The sequence below is a fragment of the Bufo gargarizans genome, chromosome 9 (genome assembly GCF_014858855.1).
Source record: "Bufo gargarizans isolate SCDJY-AF-19 chromosome 9, ASM1485885v1, whole genome shotgun sequence".
NCBI lineage: Eukaryota > Metazoa > Chordata > Amphibia > Anura > Bufonidae > Bufo > Bufo gargarizans.
Window position 1 is genome coordinate 175427967 of NC_058088.1, and position 9247 is coordinate 175437213.

Sequence of the window (9247 nt, forward strand, 5' to 3'; positions counted from 1 at the left end):
CCCAGGAACTGGCAGATCTGAAGCTTAAAAGATGAAAAGGAGGTCACCAGGTAAGTGTTTTGTGCATAACCCAGTTCTACAGGATAAGAAAAACACAGCTGCTTCCCTCTAAAAACAGTGCCACTCTTGACTATAGGTTGTATGTGGTATTACAGCTCAGCCCTATTTAGTTCAATGGAGCTAAACTGCAGTACCAGCCCATGGACAGATGGGGCGCTGTGAGAAAGCAGCTGGATTATTCAAACCCCCTATTACCTAAGAGTGTATAGATGAGATACGACCGGATAAACCCTGATGTTTGACAAATAATTTGCCTATGAATTCACCTTAGGATGGTCTCCAGAATCACTGTCTTCAAGAGCAATAACGTCAACCACAATTATCCTGCTACCAAGGCCTTGTCCTTTCTGGAGCTCTGGTGTCCAACTAATAACCTTCGTTGCCAAACCTATGGGTCAGGGAAGCCGTACCCTCCTAAACGCCAACTGAGCAGGAAACCAGTTTGACAGGAGGGGCATTGTCCTAATGGATGTGTCTACCAGACGGGTTCTCAGGGTTGTTAATACAAAACCAAGTTGGCAGAAGAGATGTAAAGCGACATCTGCCCCCTCCCAATTCCCATCCCAACCATCAATGAATAATAACTTCCTGCCATTAGCCCTAATACCGTAATGCGCATCTTCAGCCCAGCCTGTGTCCATGAGGAGCATCGACAACAAGGACGTTTGATGCACCCTGAGAAATGGCTACAGAGTGAGGCTGATTAATATTTTAGATGCAGCCTCTCTGCAGCTTTGGTGCTTTTAGAGATCTGACTGTTTCCACCGAACACTTGCTGATTCCCAGCTCAGCATTCTCCAAAAGAAATGCGTTAGTAGAGCCAGGAAGCTCCAGCTGGCCAATTGCTCCATATTTCAAGAAGAAGGGAGCCATACATCTGCAGCCTCCCCGAAAGGGCATTTACTGTATGAGAGCTGCGTAACAGCCAGCTCTAATGGCACGCATTATCCAATCAATTCCTTTTTGGATTCTCTTGTGGCGCGAGGAATAGATACACAAAAAATTTGCATATATTATTAACACATTCTTCGGAAGCAACTAGCAATCCCCGTAGGACATCCATGCAGTGTGTTGTTACTAGGCCACAATCTCCCGAAATGACATATTTATTCTATACATCATCCATAATAGATGAAGCACTGACGTATTTCTATACATAGAGTGCAATCACTACAGATGCCAGCGCCGTTGATGGCACCTAAGGTACAGGCCCCTAGATGTTTGCCCTAGATTTACCAATGTCAGACATAGCCATGTTTAATTTGCATCCTTCACCAGTGCACCAGGTACCATACATTCAGAGACTACTAGCACACCTAACATGGACAATATTAGTTAATGCAAAATAGCTTTTCTTAAACTTAAAGGGATTATCCAGGATCAGAAAAGCATCACTGTTTTTCTTTTCCATAAAAAACACCATACCTGTCCACGAGTTACATCTCAACTCTATTGAAGTGATGAGGCTGAGCTGCAATATCACACACAACCCATGGACAGATGGGGCACTGTTTTTGGAGTTGTCCAGCATTTTACAATATCTGACCGGAGGGGGTCCAACACTCCAAACTCCAGAACAGGGTTGACTTGCCCACCAGAGGATCCTCAGGTGAGCCTAGTCTCTGAAGCCATAGTGGGCCCCAAAGGTCCAGGAGAAAAATCTCATTTGGGGTTGCCCTTTGGAGCTAATCACTTGCCACTAAGGTCTATTTCTTTGATTCCTTGAGAATAATTTCCTCCGGTGGGCCCAAGGACCCCTAGCCTGACACTGTCCCTGCCAATCAGCTGTTCTGCAGTAGTTCCAGTGCCCGAAGTCAGCGCCAGATCTACAGCCACATCCATTGTGTAGTGGATGGCGCTGGTTACCTGCAGTAAGGCTTCCATTGAAGTGAATGCAGTAACCAGTGCCATACACTACACAATGGATAGGACTGTGTAACTCTGGAGCTACTCTGAAACAACTGATAGGCATTATTTCTGAGGTGTGAGACCCTCACTGATCAGATATCTTGAGCATAGGTCACCAATAATAAAATTGTGGAATACCCCTGGTAGCTTCTCCTTATTTTACAGCTTTTCCCCCTATGGACATAACATCCAGAGTACAGGAAAAGCTACTTTGGGGGCCCAGCAGCCAAAAGGTCTTATTTCCACTTCTTGGTGAAGTACCATTACGATTATTGTGGATAAGGGAAGTGAAGAGGATGAAGAGACTATAGAAAATTCAGTGTGAATCACTAAGAGACCAAGGAAAAGAAGAAGAGACTCAGGAGACTGGATAGACACCTAAAAAAATCATGTCCTAAACTGCCTTGCTTCTTAAGGTAGTCGCGGTAGACTCACTCCAAGGTTTGCAGTGGGATCCTATGCTTTCTTGTTCTAACAACCTATCTTCCTCCTTAATTTTTGTAGGTTGAAGGTGACTATAATCCCATTGGTGCCAAGAAGAGTCACCACTTTTGCAACACATTTTTGAAATTACCCTCAGGCCAGTATTCCATGGCATAAAGCATCAATAACAAGAGGATCTGCGCTATGATTATTAATGGAGAAGGGTGGATTATTCTAAGATCCCCATACACATTAGATGGTTGGCCAGTACCAGACAACATCTTCATGTACGTCCGACATTTATCTAATGTGTATGGCCAGCTTATAGAAACTAGAAAATATAGGTAACTATCTGGTTGGCCCAGAAATACTTGCTCCTAAACTACAATGGAAAGGAAGTACAATAGTTTAGTAAGCTAAAGACTTCTCCTCCAGAGTGACTCACCATATGCTATTCCTTGATGATCATCTTATCCACAGTCTTTCTAAATATTCTCCATAACCCCTACATGCAGCCCATGGCACTCTTAGTTACTCTGCTTCTAGTAATGTGGGTTCTAACCTAATGTCTTTTATTCTAGGTGGACCCAGTATGGTTGTCTACATGCTAACCATTTGTACTCTACTGAACCATTTTGTTTGCGAGCAGCAATTAAACCCCATAGTCCATCACTCTAAAGCCTCTTTCACACAGCAGTATTTTGGTCAGCTTAAAAAGTTGGTCAAAAACCCACAAGAGATGTGAATCTTTACGTTATATGTTTTCTCTATAGGTTACATTCTTGGTTTTGTCTTACAAATACTAAAGCTCAGGGGGTACTGTATCTCATTGGAGAGACTCAGAAGTGTATGGAGACTTATTACTCAGGCAATGCCTCATGGGAGAAAAATATGCAAATTAGCTTATATCAGCCATGTCTCTGCTTAAGAACAAGTTAGTCATTTATGTAAATTAACCTTGTGTTTTATTTTGAAAGAAACCAGGGTCAGACTGGCCCACCAGAGTACCAGAGGATCCTCCAGTGGGCCCAGGCTCTGATGCCACAATTGGCCCCAAAGATCCAGTAGAAAAGAAAAACATTTGGCTACCGCTAGGGTCTATGGGGGAGATTTATCAAAACTGGTGTAAAGAAAATCTGTCTTAGTTGCCCATAGCAATCACAAATTAGATTCCACCTTTCATTTTTCAGAGGTCCTTTGGAAAATGAAAGGTGGATTCTGATTGGTTCCTATGGGCAACTAAGCCAGTTTTCCATTGCACGTTTTGATCATTTCCCCCCTTCCCCATTTCTTTACTTAAAGGGACACTGACAGGGCCAATAAGCATATTGAGGTCTATATATGGCACTACAGGTCTTATAATGGGTATTACAATCATATAAGTATCCCCCCTGTCCACATTATACATACAGTAAACTTTAAGTTTTATAACCTGCTCCAACGGTCTTCAATCTGCCCAAGGGGCGGCGTTTCACCTCTCTTGCGCCCAGCCAGCCTCCCCCAACTGCCGCTTTGAAGCGCCGCCCAGCTCATGAATATTCAGTTTGCTGGGCGGCTTCTGCGGTCCCCGCTCTGAAGCGCTGCGCTGAACAGTGCCCTGCGCATGCGCCGGATCTTGTGAAGTCGGGGACAGTAAGCGCCGCCCAGCGAAGTGAATATTGATGAGCTGGGCGGCGCTTACTGTACCGGACTTCACAAGATCCGGCGCATGCGCCGGGCAATATGCTAGTGACATAGATTAACTTAAGGAAGCCCAAAAACAATTCTTCCAGTTGTGAAACAATCACTACAAATGGGGACCTCTCGATGGTTGCAATGACTTTTCAAAGAGGTATTCCCCGTCAGAAGCTGGCCGGTACATGGCGGTCTATTCTAGCTTCCTTACCACGCTCTAGCGTTGCAAAACTTACATGACATGAAAGTGCTCTGAGCATGTGGTAGTCATGATGGCTGAATCATGTCCATGGAGAGAGGAGGAGGGGAAGGGGGAGCAGAAGAAGAGGGAGGTAGGATGAGGGAAGGAATGCTTGAATTTCAGTTGCCATGACGACAAGAAGTGGTTCTGCTGCAGTGACGATCTGCTGTTGTTTTTTTTGTATACAGAGAAATAGAAATTTTTTATTTATTTTTTATCCCCCTGGTAGCGGTCGACATAATTTCATCAGAAAAGCGAATGAGTGCAGAACATGGAGACATCTTTCTAGGCAATAGTAAAGTTATGAGGGCATCTCATGTAGATCAGCTGTAGTCTATTTCTGGTAAATAGGGGTGACTTACATATTAACTTCAAGAAATGTAATCCTTCTACAAGCATTTGCATTGCCCGTCAACCAAGACGAGTTTTGAGGAGCATTTCAGTAGATATAATTCCTTGAGATGTCCTCGTCTGACATTCCATGTAAACATTTGTCAGCTGTAAGATCTGGTTCAAGGAGAAGGGGGGATGACTACCAAGATCTAGACATAAGATTTGTCGCCTAGTTTCCCTAGAGTGGAAAATCTGCACCATTAGAGGGATACATCACAATATATGCCAGATGGTTTGTCAGTCAGGAACCTGGGGGACAACCCCTATGGGAGCTTTAGATTATGAAGCTATCTCAAGGACTTACATTTTAAGACAGTTATCCATGGGGTAAAATTATAATTCACTCTACAAGTGGATTTTTTTTGTAGGAAACACTGAAAATGTAGGGTTTGGAAATGTAGTAGAGTGGCCATCTTTGATTCAAGTTCAGAACATTGAAGGATTATGATTTTGGTCTTCCTGATATGTAGGAATAATGCACACAGGGATGTCACAGTATGTGTCACAGTGTTAAAGGAGTTTTCCGAGCTTTTTTAAATGATGACCTATCCAGAGATGAGCGAATTTCATATTTTGAAATTCGTTCACACTTCGTTTGGTGGTAAAACGTGAATTGCGCTATGGATTCCATTACCACGGACCATAACGCAATTCTATGACAGAATGCATAACGGAATGACTTAAGGCTCAATTCAAATGTCCGCATAAATGGTCTGGATCTGTTCCGCAATGTTGCGTAACGGATCCGGACCCGTTCATTAGGAACAGATCCAGGAATCCTCTATTAGTGCCGGCGATGTGCGGCGTCAGTGTTTTGTGGTTCGCAATATGCGGACCGCAAAACACTACGGACGTCTGAATGGAGCCTTAGAGACATTCCGTTATTCATTCCGTCATAATAGAAGTCTACGGGCTGCAAAACGGATCCGTCCCGTTTCCGTTATGCAGGAGAGGACTCCCTTGCATAACGGAAACAGGGACGGATCCGTTTTGCAGCCCACCGACTTCTATTATGACGGAATGAATAAAGGAATGCCTCTAAAGGCATTGCGTTATGCATTCCGTCATAGAATTGCGCTATAGTCCGTGGTAACGGAATCCATAACGCAATTCACCTTTTCCCAACAAACTTTTAACGAATTTCAAAATATGAAATTCGCTCATCTCTAGTCATCAGTATCTGATCGGTGGGGGTCCGACACCCGGAACCCCCACCGATAAGCTGTTTCTGAAGGCACCGGCGCTCCTGCGAGCGCAGCTGCCTTCTCACAGCTTTCCCTAGGCCAGTGACGACCTGAGGATAGGTCATCCTGGAAAACCCTTTTAATGAGCATTGTAATGTCATAGGACAGGAACAGTGTACACAGTGATGTCATAGTGCAGGTATAACCTGCACAGTGATGTCACAGCAATGTTAATGCACATAGTGATGTCATAGTGCAGGTATAACATGCACAGTGATGTCACAGCAATGTTAATGCACATAGTGATGTCATAGTGCAGGTATAACATGCACAGTGATGTCACAGCAATGTTAATGCACATAGTGATGTCATAGTACACTGTGGTGCCACACTAATGGAATAATAGGCACCGTTATGATGTCACAGTACAGGGTAAATACATGTCATGCTGTCATAGCACAGGAATAATGCACACAAGAAAGGTCACCATCAACACTGTGACATAATATTGTAGGACAAACCCACATAATGATGTCACATGCACACGTGATGTCACAGCACAGGATGTAATGCTGCAGAGCAGGGAAAGCATGGAGCGCCATAGTAAAACATGATGGTGCCACGTTTAGTTTTCCACACCGCCTTTCATTGTCTATAGCAGGGATGCGCCACCTGCGGCCCTCCGGCTGTTGCAAAACTACAACTCCCAGCATGCCCTAATAGTTGGTAGGCTGTCCAGGCATGCTGGAAGTTGTAGTTTGGCAACAGCTGGAGGGCCTCAAGTTGGGCATCCCTGGTCTATAGTCATCACGAACTGCACCTAATGTCTGAATGGAAACGGGCTCCCTTAGGCTACATTCACATCTGCGTCCAGGGCTTCGTTCAGGTCTTCTGTCACAGAGTTTGTCAAAAACAATGGAGAGAAAGGTCCTGCATGCAGAGCTTTTTTCTCCGCAAAAAAAAAAAACAGAAACCGAAAGGATGCCATTAAAGTCAATGGGATCTGTCAGGCTCCGTTCCTGTCACTTATATGCCAAGTCTGGTACTTCAGTTTTTTCCGTCTTCGGCTCCTAAAACAGAGCAGAAGAACGGAAGTACATAGCGCTGATGTGAAAGCAGCCTTAGTTATTGGACCATATGCAGTTGCTGTCCTGAAAGTTAGACCCATGGGGAAAACGACGGTGACAGCCAGGAGCTTTACAAAGAGAACGGATCCTTCTCTCTACAAATCTATAGCGTTGTGTGTTGATGGATTTTTTTCTCTGTTGCCACATGAGGTGGTTTCTTCAGGAAGATGGTGGGAGTCAGGCTCCTACATGGGTCACAATGACAAACATTAAAGAGCATCTGTCAGCAGTTTTGTACCTATGACACTGGCTGACCTGTTACATGTGCGCTTGGCTTCTGAAGACATCTGTGTTGGTCCCATGTTCATATGTGTCCGCATTGCTGAGAAAAAGTATGTTTTAATATATGCAAATGAGCCTCTTGGAGCAACGGGGGCGTTACCATTACACCTAGAGGTTCTAATGTCTCTGCAACTGCCGCACCCTCTGCACTTTGATTGACAGGGCCAGGCAGTGAAAACATCATCACACATGGCCCCGTCGATTAAAGTGCACAGGGTGCGGCAGTTGCAGAGAGAGCAGAGCCTCTAGGAGTAATGGCAATGCTCCCGTTGCTCTTAGAGGCTCATTTGCATATATTAAAGCATCATTTTTCTCAGCAGTGCGGGCACATATGAACATGGGACCAACACAGATGCCTTCAGCTGCCAAGTGCACATGTAACAGGTCAGCCAGTGTCATAGGTACAAAACTGCTGACAGATGCCCTTTAATGTAGAGTTTTGCAACATGGTAGTCTGCAGAAGATTATATGCACTGTATTTGGACAAATGTGTATATATATCACCATGCCCCATGACCTATATTTCCCACTTCATAGGTTCTTAGGCAAGAGTTTACCCCCACAGATGTTAGATTTCCAAAAGGTTCCACCAACAAACGTGAAAAGCTTAGTCTACTTTCACACTCGCGTTTTGGCTTTTTTGTTGAGATCCGTCATGGGCTCTCACAAGCGGTCCAAAACGGATCAGTTTTGCCCTTAATGCATTCAGAATTGAAAAGGATCCACACAGAATGCCTCAGTTTGCCTCCATTCAGTCTCTATTCCGCTCTGGAGGCGGACACCAAAACGCTCGCTGCTTGCAGCGTTTTGCTGTCCGCCTGACGAAGCAGAGCCAAACGGATCCGTCCTAACACACAATGTAAGTCAATGTGGACGGATCCGTTTTCTCTGACACAATCTGGCACAATAGAAAACGGATCCGTCCCCCATTGACTTTCAATGGTCTTCAAGATCCGTCATGGCTATAGAAGACATAATACAACCGGATCCGTTCATGACGGATGCATTCGGTTGTATTATTGTAACGGAAGCGTTTTTGCAGATCCATGACGGTTCCGCCAGAGCTTGGTTCCATCTGAGGATCCCCTGGTACCCTGGAGAGTTAGAAGCATATGTTTCTTTCTATAAAACTTTACCACCATAAGTTTTTTGGATCCATAAGACTACAATGAGACAAGGGCAATAGCGGACATATAATGTGATGTTTGAAGACCATAGTTATTGAACGTCCTCAAGACAGAGCCATTTATCTCAGTAGAACACTACTCCTCAGCATGAATCTGTCCTCTACCCTGATGCCAAAAATGCACAGACTGTTGATCTCCAGATCTTCGAGAATTTGGCAGAACATTGACCCTTTTCAACTACCCTGATTTGTTTGCAATAGCAATATAAGTCGGTATATTGTAAAACCTTATGTCCTGCAAATCTGGTGATAGGAAAAACAAACAGAAAAAGTAACCTGATCACATTGACCTACATTGTTCACCCAAGCACCATAGATGGTGCCCACAATAAGGACATTTAACAAAAAGGAAGATGGAACAGAGGTGATCCGGTCCTGAGCTTGAGGAACAACAGGGAGACGTAATCTAGACCAGAAAGTTAAGGGAAAAGCAGGAGCAGACAATGGAATATCCCTTTTATCGCGTGGGTTACAAGACTCCTCAGGTAACTCTTGCAAACCCCCAGATAGTGCAAGAGTGCTAGAAGGGTTGCAAGTGTTCAATTTTCTTACACTGCCTCCACAGGAGAAATAAAGCATAACACAGTGTCTATTGGAATCAACCAGTTGTCTATCCAATCCAACAAATGTTCTGGTTCATCCAGAGATTTGAAGGCTGATAAATGGTGGTCTAGAATAAAGGCCTCCCTCATTATTACCTAAATGACAACTCTGATTGTCATTACCGGGGTTGACCTCTAATTCATGTTTTCTTATCCATATGCAGATA